General features: G+C 44.4%; 1 protein-coding gene across 2 annotated transcripts in view; it reads left to right on the top strand.

The window, feature by feature from the left end:
• ASXL2 (ASXL transcriptional regulator 2) overlaps positions 1-22,040 on the top strand; it is a 328,414-nt gene that overhangs the window by 224,048 nt on the left and 82,326 nt on the right. Inside the window, exons 1-2 of one of the 2 annotated variants that reach the window (XM_069233649.1) lie at positions 6,198-6,512; positions 8,322-8,398. The exons of the other annotated variant lie outside the window; for it this stretch is intronic. The gene's annotated coding sequence lies outside the window, so the exon portion shown is untranslated. Of the gene's footprint in view, positions 1-6,197; positions 6,513-8,321; positions 8,399-22,040 lie in introns of those variants that run through there. 2 annotated transcript variants of the gene reach the window in all.

Raw genomic sequence — 22,040 nt, 5'->3', positions numbered from 1 at the left:
TTGTTTTTGATGCATCCCAGATACTTTGTGCTAAAGAACCACATCTAATGAGATCTATGGATTAAGACTTGCTTAAACTTTTAAAAAGAGATCTTTTGACTTGTGTATGTTAGATTTTAGTGTTTTTGGTCTTGTTTTACTCAGAGAAATATTGGCTATTTTTCTAAACTGGTATGGAGTCCTTTTCCAGTGTTTTCACTGTGTTACTGTGTGTGTATACAAATACTTTACACATTGCCTCTGATATAAGCCAGACTGCTCATGCCAATCTACCAAGGGGGTGAGCAGGGGTTATTTTAGCTGTGTGAGTCCCCTACCCTGACGAGAGTGGGGGTCTCTACTTGGACAGGGTGCAAACCACTGCCAACTAGAGGCCCCATTTCTAATAATAAGCTTGTATCATCCCTCAGCACTCCCTTGTACTACATAAATAGCCATGCATGCATACATTCATACATACACATATAAACACATATATGCCAAGTTTTTTTTTTTGTGTTGGCCTACCTACAAAAGATTGGAGCAGCCACAAACTAGTAAGGGCGCAGGTAATTAGGTGCCTCTTCTGTGTAGTTCCCGTCTTGAAAATATGTACAAATGCACTTATATCAAGCTCATGAGTGAGTGCATTTCCAGGATGGTAATGGAGAAAAAAAACAGAAATAATCCTAGGGGGTGCAAGAGATTGAGGTTTTTCACAGGTAAAAAATATTTCCCCACAGTAAATTTTCCTCTTCATGCTAAATTTTCCTCCTGGTAGTAAATATTTTGCATGTGACTACTCCAACTGCTGTACATTTCTTAGACTCCTCCTGGAATCCCTTGTGAATTTAGTGAAAGTCCATATAAGCTCCCAGGATCTGGAACAACCTCCCAGTATCCATCAGGACCACCCCAGCGCTGCTCCAGTTTATGAAAGAGTTGAAGACTCTGCCCTTTAAAGTTCACTTCATCACAGTGTATTAACCATCCACAACCATATTTAGGGAATTAGATGATATTAAATGACTGTTTAACTTTTATTTTCACAATGCCATTAAGAGTTGACATAATGTCTAGGCGGGGGGATTGTTCTGGGGACCTGTAGGGTATGTATGCAGTGTTGAGGGTGGTATTTTAAGGGGGATTGTTATGTCCAAGAGGTTGGGGTAATAATGACATGCAAGGAAGGAAGGATGCAAACCCTACGAGATGTTGGATGTTTTAGTAATTCCAAAACCATAACCTTTGTTGGGAGTTGGAAACCGTCTTGCACTTGCCATGGAACGGGCCCTATGATGGTAAACTAGCCAGCCCGGCCTTTTCCACACGTCTTGGATCCTGCCCTCTGTCTTTAACCTGTATATTTTAAAAAATGGATGTGCATTTGATAAACTTTGACTTGGCTTGAGAAGTTTGGTGTGACAGCTAGTGACACTCGGAGAGCAGACTTTGGGAGCCCAACTGTGTGTGAGGTAGCAGAGTAAGTTATATAGTGGTGAGGGGGTTCCTCTGTTCTTTTTATCTGATCAATCATCTGGGACTGCATGGTATGACAGTGATGTGATCTGTAATCCCCCCTTCGCTTAGGAGAATCCAGGATCACTTTCTCTTCAAAAATTCTCCTAAGACCAGACTTTTCTCCATTTAACCCTTCTTTTTCTCATTTTTAGGGTCGAGCGCACAAGCTCCGTCACTGTTGTAATCTCTCTTTGGGTTTTTAACCACGCCCATGTCACACCTGTCACTTTCATTGCTTCGTGGGCTTGCCTTTTAAAATCTGCTTGATTTCATTTGTGAAAGGCATGCATACGGCATGCCTTTTACGGTGTTTAGCTCTCCTCGAGCGCACCGGCCAACTATTGAAAACATACAAGGCTCAATTTTTTCAGCATGGTTTCTGTACTACTTTATCTTTGTATTTCCTACGCAGCGCGATCTCGCTGGGTTTTACATAGCGCAATCGCGCTCGTTTTTTTTCCTTTGAATTTGTGTGGCAAGAAAAGTCTGGTGAGGAGTTTACAACGCTAATAGCTCTAACTCGAGCAAATGCGAGACCCGTTGCATTGCAAATGCTTGTCTCTGTATGTAGTCACAGCTCTTATGTTTTTGGGGGTCTAGCGCTGGGAACCCTCGTTTTGGCGCAGCTGCGCACTTTACAAATCACTTAACATAACATCACGTAACGTGTGCAGTGAAGAGGGGGTCCGACACCCCAGGAGCCCAGCGAAGAGTTCAGATGCAGGAGAGCGACAACTAGTGATGGTATGTGGGCACCAGTTAAGTTACCCAGGTCTCTGTCGGATCGACCAAAAGAAAATCCCCAGAAGCAATGCCCTTCTCTCCTCCCCGTCTCTCCCTCGTCTACCTCTTCCTCCATCCCTACCCTACTTTCAGTAGTCATCTGATGCCTTTTGAGGCATGTGGTGGTGTCTGTCTCTCCTGTTGTGTCAAGTGTTACTCCTCTGACACCTCTGTCATCCTGCCCTTGTGACCGCTGCTCTGCCAAGTCTAGTTGGACCACAGTGAGGATTCTGAACTCCTCCCCGGGTCTCCCCTTTTTCAGATTTTCACCTTCACGCCTGCATCGAAGCTGTCAGCAGAATGTCTGCCACAATCCCTCCACTGGCAGGTAAAATTATACTTTGCTGCTCTTGGGGGCCTTTTCCCTAGCATCCGCGCTAACTTGAGAACATTTGTTGCTGTCTGCTGCCCCCCGGTGGCACTCTGTGGTGGTGCTGTAAGACAGCCGCCTTTCTGCATTGGCTTTGGTGTAGAGTCACCCCTGTCTGCCACTGAAAGTGAAGTGCTGGGTGCAGTGCTTCATTTGAGCCGGTAGTGTCTGGTGGGGGGCACCGGCACTTATTTTTCTGCATCAGGCATTTACTATGAGCAAAATACACATACAGGAAAGACGGCAAAGGTAGAGAAAAACAAGAAAGCATCACAAAGGGAGAAAGCTGGAAGAGTGAGCTGAAGGGTCAGGGAGTGGCTGTAAATGGATTAAAGACGCCAGAGATGGCTTCGGGATTAGGCTACCTCAGTATTCAGTACTCGCACATTTAATTACAGCAGCCGCGTATGTGAAAGGAAAGTTTCTGGCACCGGAACCTTTTTACTTACAAATTAAGCACTGGCTGAGTGCTTGCCCTACGGACCATCCTGTGCAAAATCAAAGCCAGAAAGATGAAAACCGTAAAAAATGAATTAACTATGAAGTAAAGTGTCAGAAACAGAACTCTGGACTGACAAATGAACGCCATGCTGACTCCTCTGTTTCATCTGTGCTTCCCACTGTGGTCTTAGAAAATGTGGCTACATTTATTCTACATGCACCCCTCCTCTTCCCCCAGGTGTAACCCTTTGCCACACCCAGGCGCATTCTGCAGACATTGTAGACTGCAAATAAAAAGTTGAGACCAGTGAGCTTCATATCAATATAAGGCTGATATAAAATTGAAAAGGAACAAAAGAGACTGACTTACCAAAAAACGTCCTATTTGCTAAGGGGCGTGACAGCACACAGGGCAGTAACCCCAGAGACTCTCTGGCTGATAGAAAGTCAAGAGTAAGTTTAGTAGAAGGCAGGGGGGGTACTTATCACTTGCCTCTTACTAGGAGTCTGCAGAGATGTTGCTAGCCCGCCTGGAGACTCCTGGGGGTTCAGGGAGTGGAGGGTGGGGAAGAGCCCACTCACTGCCTTCTAAAGCGCTTCCATCAAGCGGCACTGCTGGGCCTGGGAGTGAAGGGTGGATCCGCGCCCTGCGTGGCCGCCTTGTGAAACCCTTTGGCTGCTGCACCTCTCGGGCTCAGCGTGTCCTGGCTCGTCCGAAGGTGTGGTGGGCGTCTCTGCCCGGACTGTCTCCTGAAACTCAGGATCCACCCACCAGAACACATTTTCGTTCTCGCTTTTGTCAGACAGCCAACCAGACAGACAGACAGACAGACAAGGGGCTGGAGGGGATAATGAAGGCCGCAGGCGGTTAGTTAAAAATGAAATCAGGTGTGGCTTTTTTCAAGTATTTTTAAGGTGCTAATAACAGCCCAGAGTTCTCACTAATGTGCCCACGTCAGTCTGACCCTTGCTTTGCATTCTGGGACTTGTTGTTCTTAGTTTATAGTAAGAACAGCAGAACTGTAAGTAGCGGGATACAAAGTGCATAACAGGAGTGCTCGCCCCTGTAACATACAACATCTGAGTATCTCTGACATGTGCCCCTCTGTGCTGCCCCTTTACACGTGACACTGGTGCCCACCTCGGCCTGACAGCGAGAAAGCATCGATATGAGTGAGCAGGCTGTGGGGGCGCTCACTTCGTGGTACAGCCATGGCCACTGGAATTATGTAATTGTGCGACTATAGATTTGATGCGCTTGCCAAATAATCCGTCACCTGCCGCATAATCAGCAGATTTTAACAAAACAATTGTTTCTAGTTCCTATTGTTCAAAAGTTGCTAAAAGTGCAGCAGCACCAATTGCCAGGCATTGGAAGGCCTGGGGTGCTAATTTTTCTGTTGTTTACTGCTCTATTTGGGTGTTAAATTGGTCCTAATAAGGTGCAAGCAATACCCAGACAGTATTACCAAGCTTAAAAATTACTAAATAATTGCGTAATAATATTTTAAAATTGCCGCATTATGCCACATAATTTGCTTTTTTTTGTTGCATATTTTACTCAGACATGCCACATAATTTGGCCTCCTCCTGCCACATAATTCCAGTGGCCTTGCATATCTGGCTGTTGCGCACACTTGTTTCGCTGCAGCAACAGGCCCTTTACCATTACCCATCTCGACCCTCCGCCCCCATTTATTTCAGATGTATCCATGACTCACAGGTCGTCATCGTATATCTGGAGCGGATGCCGGTGACTCAGGCGGGCATCCTGTCTCTGCAGCGACCGCATTGACCCAGCGAGCTGCATCACTGGTACAGTTACCAAAGATGTCCAGGAAGTTGGGCTGCGAGGCGTGCGGAGGGACGGCGGCCCTGCCCGGGGTCCGGCTAGCACCGGTGTGGAGGCCCCCACCCCCTGCCAGGGCGCACGCGCCCTCCTCACGCGGTTTGCGTGACGCCCCCGCCCGCCTCGGGTCAGGTGACGCGCCGGGGAGGGCGGGCTAGGCAGTGCCTGGTTGCGTCCTTGCGCCGTGACTGACATGCCGAAGGGCACAAGGAGCGCACAGCCGGCCCCTCGCCCTCTCTCCGGTGGCTCTGCTGACGCTTGAAGCACATCTGGTTCCCCTCAGCTCCGGTTCGAGTAAAGAGCCACTTTTCAGCTGAGGGTGGCACATACTTCAAGGCGGGGGGCATGGGGCGGTATTTTTAGGGTTGCCAGGCCGAGGCTCGTGGTCTGCGGGGCAGGAGACATGCAGTTGCTGCCTCGGAGGTAGTTTTATCTCTATTTTATTTTATTCCGAGTTTAAAGAATGCGTCAGGGTCGTGCGCCTCTTGGCACAAAGCAAGCCAAAGCGTGGCGGCTCGATTTAAACTGTGTGTGCTGGAGGAGAATTAAGTACTTAGGAGTGACTTTTAGTAAATAAATGCATCTGTCCTCAGTTTATGTGCATTTGTTTAGGCCGGGGTAGGTAAGGTGTTAAAGCCAGTAGGAAAGGTTAAAAGCTTAATTGGTTCACTCTTAAAAAGTCTTGCCAGATTGCCAGGTTTGATCTGTTTATTACAACACATTATAACAAAGGGTGTAAGCCTGATCTACTTATTCTGAAAAGCATGTTTTGAAGACAATAGACTTTTAAGGGTGGATTGTTATTCCAACGTGCTAAAGCCTGTAGGCAGACATTTTGTTACATGGAATTTCACAATTACCATGGTAGGCAAGGATTTTGGTGTTGCGGATCCTCCCGAAAAAACTGTGAGGGTGGGAGATATGCCACTACAATAAATCATGTTAGGCTTTCTTAGTGGAGAAAATATATTTTTTTGCCAACTGAACTTTTGTATAAATTTGCAATTTTAAAGGACTGTATACCTGATAGCTGCCTTTTTTTGTAAAGCTTATGTTAGCTACAGAAGGCCTCAGTTGGTTATAGCAATAAGCCAACTATAAGAGCTGTAGGCAGTGGCGGTTCCTCCATAGGAGCGTCGGCACCCCAACACTGCTGCGCAGAAAGCGTGAAAAATGAAATTGTAATAAAATTATTTTATTTTTTACTCCCTGCCAGCCCGATGGAGTGTGAGGGTGGGGTGGGGCCAGTGGGTCATTGCTGCTGATTGGCAGCACTGACGAGTGACGACTTCAGTATGAAGTGAGCGTGTCAGTTTGGCCGGCAGCCGTCCCCGACATGCGCAGTTCAGACCTCTCCAACCCAGCCGAGGTGGAGAGCAGGCACAGGCCTCCAGGGCCTTTAGGAGCGCTGAGCCAGTCCGCTCCATCCAATCCAGCCGCTTCACTCAAGCTGCTTAACAGCTTGAGAGCAGCATCTGAATTGGATACGGGAGCTGGCTGCGGGACCTCCTGCTCAGAGGAGTCTAGAACCAGTGACCGGAGAAGATCGAGGACGTGCTTCAGGCAAAGGTAAGTCCAACTTTTATTTTTTCTTTGTAAAATGTTTTTTTTTTTGTAAGTATGCTTTTATAGCACCCTCCATTTTTGTATGTCAGCAACCACCACTGGCTATATACTTGATTTGTGTGCAGGGAATTGATATGTCCAGTGCCATACTTCTGGCCTGTTCACTATTAAAACTTGTTAGAAAGGTCATAGGCCTTGTTTATTTTTTGAGAAAAACATACGGTAACTCTGATATGTCTCTGATAGTGGCTTGTTATCAACTGTGATGCAGGCCGTAGAAAGGTATTTCGTTACAAGTAATCTCACAGACTACAGTGGTGGGCAAGGGTTTTAGTGTTGGCCCCCACTCTGACAAACTCGGAGTAGAATTTCACTGCAATGATTCATCTTGGCCCTTTTGAGAGGAGCTCTACATTTTTTACCAACTATAATTTTATACCAGTTTGTCATTTTGTAAATGTATGCTTAATCAAAAAATGTATAGAGCGCGCTACTCACCCGTTAGGGTCTCAAGGCGCGGGGGGGTTACTGTTCGAACAGACCCTTAAGGGTCACCAGTTTATGCACACTTCACCAGGGCCTGTGTTGTATGTAGTATCAAGCCACTGGGAAATGCCAGAGTCCCATTGGCTCGCAAGGGTTTTGGTGGTGGTGGCCCACCCGTACAGACCACGGGGAGAGAGGGCTTGCACTGTGGCAATCCATATGAGTCCTCATTAGTAGGGATTTCATATTGTTTTTTCTATAATTTTATTGCAGTACATCTGATAGTTGTCCTATGGAAAGGCTTACGGCAAACATAGTAAGATGGAAAAAAGCCAATGAAAAAGGTTATAGGCCTGATTGTTTATAATGAAAAGTTAGGATAACTTAGGATAAGTTAGGATGTCGGCCTGACATACTGATTGAGAAAAGCTATGTCACAGTCAATGAGCATTGAGTGGTAACCTGTTATTACTCTGTATTAAAGCCCACAGAGAGGTATTTGTTACATGAAATGTCACTGATTATCTTTGTAAGGAATGATTTTGTTGTTGGCTCCACCTTTGGCAAAGCCTAGGGTGAGAAGATTAGCTGTGTAATAATTATTGCTAGAATCTCTTCTTAGCTGCCTGCCAGGATCTTGCAATGAAAAACCCACTAAATAATACATATATCCATTTATATCCATATAGATTCACAAAAGGCCTTTTGGGGAGATCTGTTCTGCCACTGGTCTCTCAGAGCATCATTTACACTCTGCTTCCAGCGATGACTGCGTAGTGCATGCAGTAACGCTTCGTTCCACATCAGTCATTGACTTCCTTGCCCTTTGTCTGATCACGTGTATATCCGCATGAAAACGAGTGCTCTTCAGTATGAGGGCTGGATGTCCAGCATTTTCATTTCTTTGCTTCTCCTCATTTTGTTTTAATATTTTTTAAGAGGACACTACAGCTCTCTAGGCAGTGCTAACTGGTACCTGCTTGCGTGACGCTCATTTCATCTGCAGTGCTCCGCTTTCCACCTGGCCACTTTCTCTACACCAGAAGACCATTATCGAATGCTGTTGCCCATTTTGCTTCATTGTTTTACCATTCCAAGATGGCCAACACGTTGGTTCTAAATGTGGCAGCCATGCTGAAACTTTGACCCCCATAGACGATTCACAATAGCTGTGCAAGACAGACCCCTGCTATGTTTAGTAGTTGCAAGCATATGCTTACCATATTTAGCCAGCTGCATATTTCATTTTTGAACTTGTACTCTTTTAACTAATATTGCAAATGTTATTGAGTTGTGTGTATTTCTTATTGTGTCTGTGATCTGCAGGTTCCACGTGGATGTCTGCAGCGGATGTATTGACACTCTGACCTCTGCACCACTGTCTTAAACAGCTTTATTTTGTTGTGAGTGAACCTAATACTGCCTTCCTTAGATCACATATGAAACTTGCAATATAATTGTTTAGTGATGGAAAGAGAAAATAGACATAGTTCACAAGTATATGAAAAAGGGCCAACATGCGTGCAAACTAGAAACATTTCCAGGCAAAACAAATCCATACACTCAACAAAAAAAAATGTTTTTGATTCACAGAAATGTTATAAATATTTTTTTTAATACAATTAAAAAGAGGAAGTATTTAATTGATCGAAGCAACCCCTTCATTTTACCACAGCCATTTTAAGAATCCAGTGTTGCATGTATTTAGTGATTTTTGTCTAAGTTACAATTTTCATTCTTTCATTGTGTGCCTAATGCTTTCTCTTTGCTTACAATAATACATCGTGGTGTCCGCGACTGTACACTGGTTTCTGTCTCGATTCGCCTAGCACAGCATCAGTCACCAAGGCCGGTGCAAGACCTCTTGCTTCCCTGGACTAGGGGACATTTTGCTGCTTCTCTGCTCTGGTCCATGGTGTCCATCTATAGGTAACCTGGTTCCCTCTGCTTTATGCCGCTCCTCTTACTGTAACTTGCCCTGCAGCAGGCCTTAACCTGACTCAGTATGTGGCCACCACAGTCCTGTGGGTCAAGGCTGAGCCACTAGTCGGTGAGTGGGCAAATATGAGTATTGCGTACCTTTGGCACAACCCAAGCCTGTGGTGGGCCACAAGCTGCCCGAGGTGTGCCAACCCTCTGTAAATTGACAAGTCAGGGTCTCTTGTGGGAGATGCCGACCCATCAGGCCCGCAGATGAAGCAGTACTTGTTATCAGGGCTCCGGGCCTCGTGCATGACCGGGGCTCTGCATCTCACACAAGGTGGTACATGGGGGCAGGAGCGGCTCGCGGCATGCGGAAGGGGCTGTGGGGGTGGGGAGGAATAAAAATGAAAATAATGGAAAAAAATACACACTTACCTCGCTTGCTGCTGCCGTTGCACCGTTCCATCTGCTTCTCTGCTGCAGGCACAGGCTCCCAGCCTGCCCTGTGGCCAATCCAGATGCTGTTCAGAGCAGCGTCGGGATTGGCTGGGAGCGCCCAGCCAGGGCGCTCCCAGGCAGACTGGGAGCCTGTGCATATTCTTTCCAGCCCGGCAACTGTGTTGCTGGGCTGGAGTGACCCTACTGCATATGTGTGTTTGGCCGGCCAACATGCTGTGCACTCCCCCTCACTGCTCGTCACCCCGTGGCCCCGCCTCTTTACAAGAAAACAACAACAAGCACTGTTTATTATCGTTTTCTTGTAAAGGTTTTGCAGCTGCCGCTGCTGGCAGGAGGTGGCGTTCCTCCGCCTAAATGGAGGAGCCGCCCCTGCGTGGAGGAAAGAAATTCTTACATGCCGGGCTAGTGCTTAGCTGTCTCTGGGCACCTCCGCCCAGTCCACAGCCACACATATACCGCACAGCAGTGAACCTTTACCTTGTACACGCTCCCACAGGGAGGAACATACCGTGCACACATACTTGCTCCATGCAGAGACAACCCCAATATATAGTGGTTCTGATTTCACCGGTTTGTGGTAGGACAAAGGAAGTAGCCTTGTGCAAAGCAGCCAGTTTCGCAGCATTTACACTTAATTCAGACAGACACACAGATTCCACTGCTGACGTCCGCAGATCCCTGCACTGACGCAGTCACCCAGCCAATTGTGGCGTCTACATCAACATGTTTTTATGTGGAGATTGCAGCTGTGGGCACCTGTTGTGCAGAAATTCACTGACACAGGCAGAACGCTAAATTGTGTCGTTTTAGCATTTTTTCTGAACATTGTCAACACCTTACAAATGTTATGTTTTTTTTGTTTACAAGTGCAGATGTGCTTTAAGCTTGAGGGAATGCATTTTGAAACTCCTACACTGCACATTATTTACTGTACCTCGTGGCCCATGGTGGTGCGACTGTTACTAGTAACAAGCATTGGCAAAGCCAATAGGTCTCGCCTTTGGGACGATTTGGCTTTGCCTATTGTGTTTAACTGTGCTGCAAAGCGTCCCTGATGCTGTGCAGTATGGCAAAAGAATGAGGGGAAAAAAAACTTTTGACGCGACCAGCCATATCATGAAGGGATGGGGCTGTTTCTTATTTTCTTTTTAGTAACCAATCTGTGTTGGATCAGTAACTAAACAGGAAAAAAAAACAAGCTTTTTTTTTTTTTTGCTGTTGTTTTTAAAGCGGGTGGAGTGACGTATCGGCAGAAAACACACACCCTCTCTTGAAATGCTTGAACAGAAACAAAAATGTAGCACTTCCAAAGCAAGCAGTGGAAGGACACAATGTATCCTTGCTCCAGGGGGGAGGAGCAAACCCACAAAGAGGAAGGAAGGTCACATAATCTGGCGAATAAGAAGCAAACAAATGACAGTGACAATAAAGCCGCCAACCAATGGTAAGCAATAAGCGTGTGCTATAAGCCTAGTGTAATCTAAAAATATGTCTCAGAGCACACAGTGCATGCACAGTCTAGTAGCCAAGACCTAATAGTCATTGGCAAAGCCAATGGGACTCCCCTATGTGAGAGATATTGGCTTTGCCAGTGTCTTTTAACCATGTTGTACAGCAGTGTGGCTTCTGTTTAGCAAAGCTAAAAGTTAGTGATGTAGAGAAGAGTGTAGTGGTGTAGAGCTGCATTGAATGGAGTGGCGTGGCGTAGAGGGGAGTTGCGTAGGTTAGAGTGGCATAGAGTGGTGTACAGTAGAGATGCATAAAGTAGAGTGGCATAGAGTAGAGTGACATAAAGTTGGTGGTGTAGAGCAGAGCGGCACAGAGTGGACTGGCATAGAGTGCCACAGAGTGGAGTGGCCTAGAGTGGCATGAAGTAAGTAGCATGGAGTGGCGTGTTGTAGTGTAGCATAGAGTGGCATAGAGTGACACTGATGAAAGTTGAGTGGAGTGGCATAGAGTATGTAGGGTAGAGTGGCATAGATTGGCGTACAGTGGTTGTAGAGTAGTCTGTCGTGGCAGAGACCGGTGTGGAGTGGAGTTTTGTGGAGTGACAGAGAAGAGTGGCACAGAATGCAGTGGGGTGGAGTGGCGTAGACTAGAGTGCAGTGGAGTGGAATGGTGTGGCGTGAAATACCACAGAGTAGAGTGACATAGTTACTTACGCTCACAGCTGTACTTTTCTAAGGGCCAGATGCACAAACGTTTTTAGCTGTCCCAAGCGGTCGGATTCACAGAATCTGGCCATTTGTGGCTGCTGAAAACCATTTTGGTATGTACCAACGCCCTATTTGTGATTCTGTAATCTGTTTTTAAATTGCAAATACGGGCTGCGATTCGGTATTAGGAAGGGGCGTGCTAAGGGCGACCCTTCCTAATACCGACTCGCAGTGGGATGTAAGAGTGTTTTTTGACCAAAATGCAGTCACAAAACATTTGCAGGTTACTACCAATTTCAAATTGGTGGTAACCCATTCACAAATGGGAAGGGGTCCTCGAAGGTGCTGAATAAACAGCAGCCCAGTGCCCCTGTTGCCCCGGGGGGGGGGGGGTGCATGTAAATGTCAGGGGGGCCGCATGCTCTAATTCAAGTGCATTTGCAGAGTAACAGGAACCAAGACGTCCTCCTAAGCGAGTGTTTGGGTCAGAGTATTTGCTATTGGAAAGTTTTCTTTGTTTATATGTTTCGGGATCTGTAGCCTTCATCAGGGCCCGGCTCAGACCTTAAAGTGAACGCCGGGTGGGGGGTGGCAGGAGTTCTTGCAGCTTTGTGCTGATGCCAAACCTACAATCACCTTTTGCATATTCAATAAAATGATCTGGAGCTGTATTTCTTGGCACGTGTGTCTTATTTTTAAGGCTGCGTTTAACCTTTGAACTTCATTATGACCACCGTGCGCAGACCAATGCCTTGTGGAAAACCAGCAGTTCTAGGGCAAAATCTCTGGAAATTTGCAGCCTTCACCTGTTTACAAACTGTGATGAGTTGCATTAATAACACTTTCTATACCCCTTTTAATTATTAAGTGACTACTACACATGGGCGCATGGGGGCAAATGGTGAACCTATCTGCATGTTTTCATTACTAATAATACACATATTGGCTACTGTGTGTTGCACAAACTATAAGGGCTCGTGGCTCTTTAAAAGTGGTTGTCGGTCTCCCTACTCAGTGGCTAAGAGGTTCAATGTACTAACTGAAAATAAAAGTATTCCAAGACATTATTTTTTTAATCCACTCTTGTGAACTTACATTTACTTGTTTTATTGGAAGAATGAAAGGCAGAGACCGCTCATCTTGGAATGTGAACCTGTGACCTGCAGGATACATACAGATCTTCTTTAAAAAAATAAATAAAAAAAAAGGCTTGTCGTTTAACGCTGAGTTCTTCATTATTTTTGTTCATCTCGGGTGCAGAGAAACTGTTGTAGAATAGTTGTTTGATAGCAAATGATAAATAATCGGTGTTGCTGTTATCCAATTCACTGAATGCCATTTCATCTGCCTTGCAAGGATGTAAACCCGACACAGCCCAGCAGTAGTCAGAATTTGGGTCTGCAGAACGAGAAGGTTCCCTGCTAGCTGTTTTGTTGCACATCTTTACCTTTGGGTTCCTCAGTCTACTTTGCTATTTGGATCTGGCTTCTCCATGGTGAAAACCTTCACAGATGGAGTTGGCAAGAACCACTTCTTCACAGTGAGTGAGGGAAGCCAAGGCTGAAGTTTGAATGAGAGGCCAAGAAGAGTCCTCATGGGCCATGTAGTGATGCCAGCTCTGAAGCAAGATCCCCGACAGCCTTGAAGAAAGACCCCATGTTAGCTTGCCTAGACTTCATTCCTACCTTGGTTAGGGGTGCGTTTGGTACCCTAACCGCTGATTGCAGTGGTCCCTTGCTAGTACACTTGGCGCACTCCATCGGCTGGTTTACCTAGAACAGGGGTGTCCAGCGTCGGTCCACGAAGGCGGACGCTGGGCTACATTTTTAGGCTGTTATTTACGTACAGTGAATGGAAATGGAAATCATTTACACAGTCAATGGTGGACCACCAGCAACTGGCATGAGCGCAGCTCTCCTTTACCTACGGTGGACACCCCAGAAAGATAACTCGGATAAAGGTTAATGCAGTTGTTGCTCTGCCTTCCACAGTCCTGTGTGTCCATACCTGCTGTGGGCCACACACTGAGTGTAGTTCACCACCAGCAGCAGACTCCCATTACCACCACCATTGCTTGCTGCAGATTTGCAAGTGAGGTTGTTTGGCACTGCCCCCCCAACCCCCTTCCCCAATCCACTTCCAGTTCACTCATTGCCAACACGTCAACTTTTATCACACTGGCAATCCTCAAACATAATATATATATTTTTTTAATATATAGCCCTTCTTACAACTCTGTTTCAAGCACTGTATCTACCAGGCATTAAATCTACCCTTTTTAATGCTACTCAGCTTATTAACCTCTGAAGGATGAAAGACTGAACTGTCCATACTAGGATTTAAACGTTTGACTTGGTGACCACACCAGGTGCCAGCGCTGAGCAATTAACTTGCAGAGTCCCGTCGTCAGCGATGTCTGTGATTGTCAAAAGTCATTGAGTGTTCTTGGTCTGTGGCGGAAAGTCACTTCAAATTGTTGAAGTACTTAAATGATCACACTGTTCTGTAATCTAATTTGGAAACACTAAAACTGATAAATAAAAAATAGGCGTTTGACATTTAAAATTTGCCTCACCAGCAGCTTAAATTCAAGGGTGAAATACCTTGTTAAGACTCACTCTAGAGTTTCATCAGTTTTCAGGTTATGTATATATATATATATATATAAATATATATATATATAAATATATATATATATATACACACACACAATTTCCCAGTTTTCGGGTCATACACACACACATACACACACACCCCAAATCCCCATCCCCACCTCTCAGTGGGTTGCCCTGAGCTGTGTAGGGGCAGAAGAAAATGTGAATTATAACAGCAGCCCAATGGATGAAGAGGGCTGGTAGCAATATAAATAAATATATATGTGTGTGTGAATATATATATATATGCAATTTTCGGGCCACTGAACAGTGATTACATCCACCTGTCTTGCGGGTGCACCATGATGGGCGCAGCTGCCCATCTCAATATCAAATACCAACCCCGACCACCGGTCAAAGACAGACGGGCACTCCACGGTGTATGTAATCTTCTGTATTTTATTTAGCAGAGTTTCATTCTCCTCAACAACATGTTTCGGCTTCCAAGAGCTTTTCTGAAGGTGATCAAACCCCATCATCCCACAAAACATATACCACTGTGTTACAGAAGATAGAAAAAAGACTTCCCAGTACCATGAAGATATCCTACACTATTATCTTCAGAACAACAATACATATGTAAACCAGTATATTTATGGTAATCCTCAGTCATGTTACATTAAAACAAATTGTTGATACCAATATTTAAAATATATTCATGTGTTAGACATTAACAATAAACATGGAAGAAAAAATTCTTCTGGTCCTGGGAAAAGAAAATAGTAACGCGATTGTAGCAGCCAAGTACATTTCTTCAAATAAACAATACAAATATTAAATGGCAATGTTCTCAAGATTTCAGTAATAAAATCAATAAACATAACCACATTAAACGGAGGAATCCAATATTTCTTACGTCCACCCGCATGAGTCATGTGAAAGCGATATCCATGGATTAATGCCATGTCTAGTGGCGAAATGTCATGGACTGGCAGGGATGGGGAATGCATTAACCAGATTTAGATACAATTTAGATAAGATCAAGCCCCAGTGGGCAATTCCAGGTAGTCCAGGATTTATATCAAAAGATATTTACCACGATTCTGGAGGAAATCTGATAACATATTATTGCATATAAACCTGGTAGCTGAGGATGGGTAGAAAAGTGTCACTCCCTTACATGAACGTCTAACTCTTCATCCATATTAAGTCCCATAGGATGTTTGGTGTATAAATCTTAAATATATTTGGGCTTGAGTTGCCTTCGTTTTCTAGTTCTAAGGCCCCCTTGCACATTATTGGCTACCCTGTCTATTGCAAAAAGTTTCATCACATCACCATCATGCTCCCTTGCAAAGTGTATGGCCACTGGTTAGGCATTGTCTACGTTCCTGATTGCCGGTTGGTATTCTAAAATACATTTTTTGAGGGGAAAGGTCGTACTTCCAATGTACATCAACCAACAAGGGCACTGTAAGACATATACACAAAAGTGGCCTTAAATTGCCCACATTTATAAAACCCTCAAGGTTTAGATAACCACATATCCTGTTTGTTAGATCATGAGTAATAACTATGTGTGAGCATATTTCCTAGTGAAAAACGTTCCCTGTAGCATATAGAATGTCTGCAAGGTAACACCAGGCCTACAATGTTGTCATTCTTTAAGATCACCCAATGCTTGTTCATAAGGCCCTTAATTGTGCGCCGAGATGTTTAATGTGGTGATCAATCTAACTTATGTTTGGGGATAATGTAATTATTCAGGTATCTAATAATAAAGTTTTACAAAAACCATCACAAAATTAGCAAAGTCAAAATGCTCTCAATCAACGCCAGACATATTGGCTTTGCCAGTGTTTGTTTCGCATCTTGTCATTGCAGTTGTAAAATGAATCTCTCCTTTGAGTTAAATATAAATGAAGAACATGACCCGCTGGCTCTGGCGGTGTTGATTATTGGGTGCGAGTGTAATTGAGTATAGAAAATATTCCATCTCTTGAGCCATGCAGGTTGGTTCTGTTTCTAAAAACATAAATGAATAACTTCCCAAGGTCACACAGCCAGTGCTTAATTTGAGCTGGTGGTTTCCAGTGCGGGACACCAGTACTTATTTTTGAGGGCCGGCACTTAGTTTTCTGCATCAGGCACTTATTGTGAGCAAAAGATACATATGGGAAAGGTGGAAGAAGAGAAACGTGTCACAAAGGGAGAAAGCTGCAATAGTGAGCTGAAGGGGCAGGGAGTGGCTGTAAATGGATTAAAGAGGCCCGAGGTTGCTCACACATTCAAAAGCAGCAGCCGCATGTTTCGAAAGAGAGCTTTGGGCACCAGCATGTTTTTATTTACAAATTAATCACTGCACACAGCGCTCCTTGTGTGAGGCCCTAGGTGTCCCCACTGCTCTTAAGCAACTCTGATGTCACTGCACAGCTCGAATTCAGCCTATTGAAATAGGTAGTGGGAACAGTTAAAAATATACTCACACTGAAAATACTTTTGATTTGTGTGTGTGAGGTTTTTTCCATTTTCATGAAAATAAATGTGGTCTAATAAAACGTGTTATTTGATATAAGTGTAGCAAAAAACAAATACCCTAATAAATCACTTCTTACTGGTTGTAGAGTCCATATTACAATTAATTTGATATATGCAGAACATTTGAGATTTCTTCTCATTGCATATAACTGATTTCTGCTCTGTTTTTGGTTAAATAACTTATTTTATCATTTCTGCACGTGAAAATACAGCAAGGCATAGCCCTTATGTGCACTTCTACCTAGGGTAATGTGGTGCACATCACCACTGTTGTAGGAGGGGGGATAAAGACCTATTCAAGACTTGCCTCTTGTGAGCCATCGCCCCTCCCCATGCACCCAGTGATATCTAACACTGCCCAAAGCACCTGAGGAGCCGCAGCTCTAAGGTAGCTAAAGGTGTCAAAAGGAACATCTGTTTCCTTCTCTATGCCAAGTAGGGCCGTTCATAAGCATGATGTCACAGCCAATTATGTGATTCAAATGAATTGTGGATTTCAACCAATGAGAAGCGTGGACTTTTGGTTAAGCATGATGTTTTTTTCGAGCTTATGTGCGTGAAAGTCCACACCGGTAACCGTGATTGTGTACGCGGTGGTCTACGATTCACAGTTTATATTACAGACATGTACTGAGACCTTCTATGAAGTCCTCCCAGATTGTGACTTCAGAAGTGCTGTAGATGTCCTCCTGAATAGTGGCAAGACCTGGATAAGGACAATACCTAGATAGGAAAATGTCTTAGATAGGAGCAGTATCTGAATAGTGGCAAGACCTGGATAGGGACGGTACCTGAATGTGAGCAATATATCTGAAAAGTGGCAATATCTAGGTAGGGACAGGGACAATATCTGGATAACATCAATACCTGGATGGGGGCAATAGCTGGCTAGTGTCAATATCTCAAAACTAGCAATATCTAAAGAGTGGCAATATTTGGATATTATAGTAGCAATACCCGGGCAGTGGTAATTCTTGGACAGTGGCAATATCTGGATAGTGGCATTGCTGTGCTATATGGGTAATACCCGGATAGTGGTAATTCCTGGTTAGTGGCAATGTGTGGCTAGTAGCAGTGCTGTGCTATATGGGTAATACCCGGATAGTGGTAATGCTGTGCTTCATGGTCTCCCTGAGGGAAACATCCTGAACAACTAGGTCTAAACCACTACTTGCCTGAACCACTACTGCTAAACAACCAAAAAGTCTCTACAACTAAGTACTGAACAACTACTGTCTGAACAACAATTGTGCCTGAATAACAATTGCCTGAACAACTAATTTTAAGGTACGGTTTTCTTTTTGGTTTTTATGGTTTATTAGTTGTTTAGAATATATATCAAATTAGTTGTTCAGGCAATTGTTACTCAGGCACAATTGTTGTTTAGACAGTAGTTGTTCAGTACTTAGTTGTAGAGACGTTTTAGTTGTTTAGCAGTAGTGGTTTAGGCTATAGTGGTTTAGACCTAGTTGTTCCGTCACATATTCCTCCCTGACTCCCACTGGCCAAATCTCTGTCCCTATGTGCTTTGATTGGTCCAGTGGAGGGAGAGCTCTTTCTTCTTGAAGAGCCAGCCCTTGGTGCTAGTTAGGTAATTGTTTAAAAAACTATTCTCTTTCATTTTTTACAATTTGTTGTATGCTTCTGATGTTTTCTAAATTAATCCATACAGGTAACTTTGATCCTACCCTTCCAGCACCATAGCAGCCAACTGCAGCCTAATCCTATTCCACCCACATCAGACATATCTACGGCGGGTCCCGTCCATCACCCAGAGCTGTACCAGTCCATAAACCCGCCATCACCAGCTGAACAGGCACATAATAACTAAAGAGATCTGTCACATACTGCTGGCCAATCGGAGGACTCGAATCTGGTCCCCCACTGCAGGTCCCAACTAGCTACACACCATGACTGCTTCTTTACATCTCACAATGACAATCAGACATGGATGATAGAAGCAAAGCCCTTCCCAGCAGATCTCCCCGACCACTTCTCTCTCCAACAATGCCCAATTAAACAAAAATATTGTTTTGGACATCCCAGGTCAGCAACCAGCCAAGTGGACTATGACTATAAGAAATAGCATAAAGGGACCTGCAGAGCTGCTGAAAGCTGCCAGCGTACTGAAAACTCATAAACTGCTTGTCTTTCTCCCGCACCCCTTCACCCAGCACACTGCTACGCGCTGGTTCCCAGAACTCGATTACCGCACCTCAGCGGCCATCACGCACGGCATGGAAATACTTCTCACATAGGATCAAAATACAAAGACAACACACTAGCAGTCACGCACCGTACGTAGTGCAGCTCGCTACTCATGTAGGCACGGGTTCAGTGCCCCACAGGAGGGGTAGTAAGCGATATATAAATGCTGTAACCCAAAGCAAACAGCACAAAAAGGATTGTACTCTAGTATATTGCAAGACTTCGTCATATGGTTATAATTCATTGGGTTACATATTTTTTGGGGGAGTGTAATGTGCATTTGCTGCACGGCCATAAATCCACAGCTGCTTAAAAGAACAATATAGGAATGATGCGTAAGGTGAAAAAAGGCAAAGAAAAATAAAATGAAGAAGCTGTGGACTAGGTTGTAACGAGCAACATCACACACTATTACTGGTGAAACATAAACTCTAAAAATCCTAGAAAGTGGTCTGGCATCTGAAATTTAAAAACAAATCTAGTGTTTACCGGAAGTGTTTTTTGTATTACTGTAGTCCTAAGATTTGCCAGTGTATTTGGAAAGACATAAACTTGGAGGCAGTCACGAGAGATGTGGAAAGTGAGTTAGAAACTCTTTCCTCAATAAATAAAACACTGACGAAGAATTTGAAATAAGAATAGCCTCAGGCGCCACCTAAGGGTGTAGCTAGAGAAGGGGGGGTCCGGTCACTGTAAGTGAAGATCTCAGGGGTGTCAGGCTCAAGGACACTTGCTTCCTGATGCTGACAATTACTGGGATTTGGCAGTAATATCCTGTGTGAGACTGCTGGGTATGATTCCAGCCATGATCAGTCTTGGTTCTCAATGTTGGAAAATCCAACATATAATTTTAGAAAACTTCTTTAGAAAGTGGCCTTCGCAGGCTGCCCTCTGAGAGCAGAGAAGATACCCATAAAAGGGAGAAGGTAAACCCTGGAGGGGCGTTAATATAGCCCAGTAGCATCAGAAGGCCAGGCCCTCCTCCTTCCTGTTTCCTTGTTCTGTTCCACTCAGTCAACATTACTACTAGCCTGTTTCAGTGAAGATCATAGCCCCCGCCGTGAGGTGAAAGCATAATGAGAACTGTCATAAAGAGAGGTATTAATTTGGGGAGGAAGGCATCCTCACCAATTTAATGAAAAGACCCTTGTTAATCACAGATTGTGGGGAATCTCTGGTCTAACCGAGACAGTTCTACAGAAAAATCAGAAGCACCAACAATTTTAAAGTCAAGAAAATAACACAATAAATTTAACAAATCATTGTAGAAAAACTGAGAAATTGTTAATAAGCAAAAAGACACAAAATGGATAAAATCAGATGAGAGGAACCAGAGATTTGGCTTCTAAAAGCTTTAAGGCGGGTTGGTAAAAAAGAAATGCCCTTCGGAACAATGGAAATCTAAAGTTCCCTTTCAAAGATAGAGGCCAGTCTTGCACCAGAGATTAAAAAGTGCAACATTGCCAGCAAACTGTTCTGCTTAACAGAGGCCAGGGGGTCAGGAGCAGAAATAATAATCTTCCATGCTGGTGCACTCCAGTGCTTGCAATCTTTGCGAAGCTTTTCTGGGGGTCTCCAGTCATAGTTCAAGGAGGAGAAATCCCTTTCTGGCCTTGCTTCTGTCTGCAACAAAGGGGCCCTAAAATTTCTTGATGCTGAAAAATATCTCTCCCATGGTCTCTCTTTCTGCCCCCAAGTCATCAAGCAGCAAACCAGGCAGAGAGTCTCTCCCTAGCCCGGGCTCTCCAAGATCCCATGTGATCCAGTCCCAATTAGTCAACTGGGCCTACTTCCGACCAACTTCTTCTGCCTTTTCTGTCCCTATAGCAACATCCGGATGCCATCTACTTGACCGATGGGAAGCAGTTCCAGCTAGCGTATGTCAGTAGGAGTCAGGAATCATTAAGTCATCTTTCCCTAGCAGTCAGGAGGAATCTTCTTTTCTTCCAGATATTCCTTCCCAGGTCTGGGAATGTTATGTGGTGCTGAAAAGGCAGTCATAGGCTGTGCACTAGCAAGTGATTGCAGAACGTGCTATGCGCAATCCTAACAACTCTCTCACAGTATTCCACCTCCTTTTTCAGTACTTCCTTTCTTGGATTACTGCAAAATTTCCCAGAACCCCTAAAACAAAAATGGCTGTCACCATCCTCCATGTGTAGGAGCTGCGGTCCTCCCCTGGCCACCGCCCTATTTAGATGGGATCCTCTCCCTTCTATCAGTGTCTAATCTGGTTTGCATCCAGCTGTGGGTTGGGCCCAGGGTAGGAATAGAAGCAGTTCCTGACACTCCCATTTGTCATTATCTTGAAAAGAATGAGTGTTAAGGATGTTCATAGGTCATTTCTATTAAGTGCCCAGTTGTTGACAACATGCCTGTCGGCCTGAGCTCAAAGACCAAGTCATTGTCCCTTGGGCACTGGATTTCTAATACGCATCCAGGGACGTGTATTCATCGTCTCAACTATGGATGAGAGGCAATTTGTTTCTAAATCACTTTCTTAAGGTTAATGTTTCACTAACGTTAACAAAAATGTACTTTCAATTTTAAATTCGATTTTTTTAAACTAAGTAAAAATAACTTTGAATCATTTATTTAGTATTTTCCTGGAGGAGATATAAAATAAAGATTTTATATAGGCCTATTCATGGGATTGTAGACATTGAAAACAGCTTTTGCGTCATTGTTCACCCCGAGGACACAATATTATCAATACACGGTGTGCCATATTTTTATATATTAAACACCCTGGCCTGTCATCTTACAAGGCACACAATTACTGGTGACTTATCTGATATTTAAAAATGGGTCCTCCTGTGGAATGGGCACTTTTGACTGATAAGTGTAACTGAAGTGGGTTTAACCTGCAGCCCATCCAGAGCACATTGATGATCCTGGCGGGCATAGATCTTAATCCGATATGCCAAGGGTGGAAATATCAGCTGCCGCCAACATACAGCAGTTATCTTCCGTGACACTGGCGCAATACCTTACAGTGATCTTACTGGGAAGGTAAATACGCCGTTTCATCTTACAGTACCATCTTATGATAGCGCACAGAGGCTGTGACGCAGAATTGCAGTGGTACAGCTCAAAGAGTTCAAATACTAACATCAATCAGGTCCAGAAAAAAGGTGAAAAATCAAGAGGTCAAAAGAGGCTACTTA

Source organism: Pleurodeles waltl, chromosome 5 (genome assembly GCF_031143425.1).
Source record: "Pleurodeles waltl isolate 20211129_DDA chromosome 5, aPleWal1.hap1.20221129, whole genome shotgun sequence".
NCBI lineage: Eukaryota > Metazoa > Chordata > Amphibia > Caudata > Salamandridae > Pleurodeles > Pleurodeles waltl.
The sequence above is the reverse complement of the archived record's forward strand: the minus strand, read 5'-3'. Positions and strand labels throughout refer to the sequence as shown.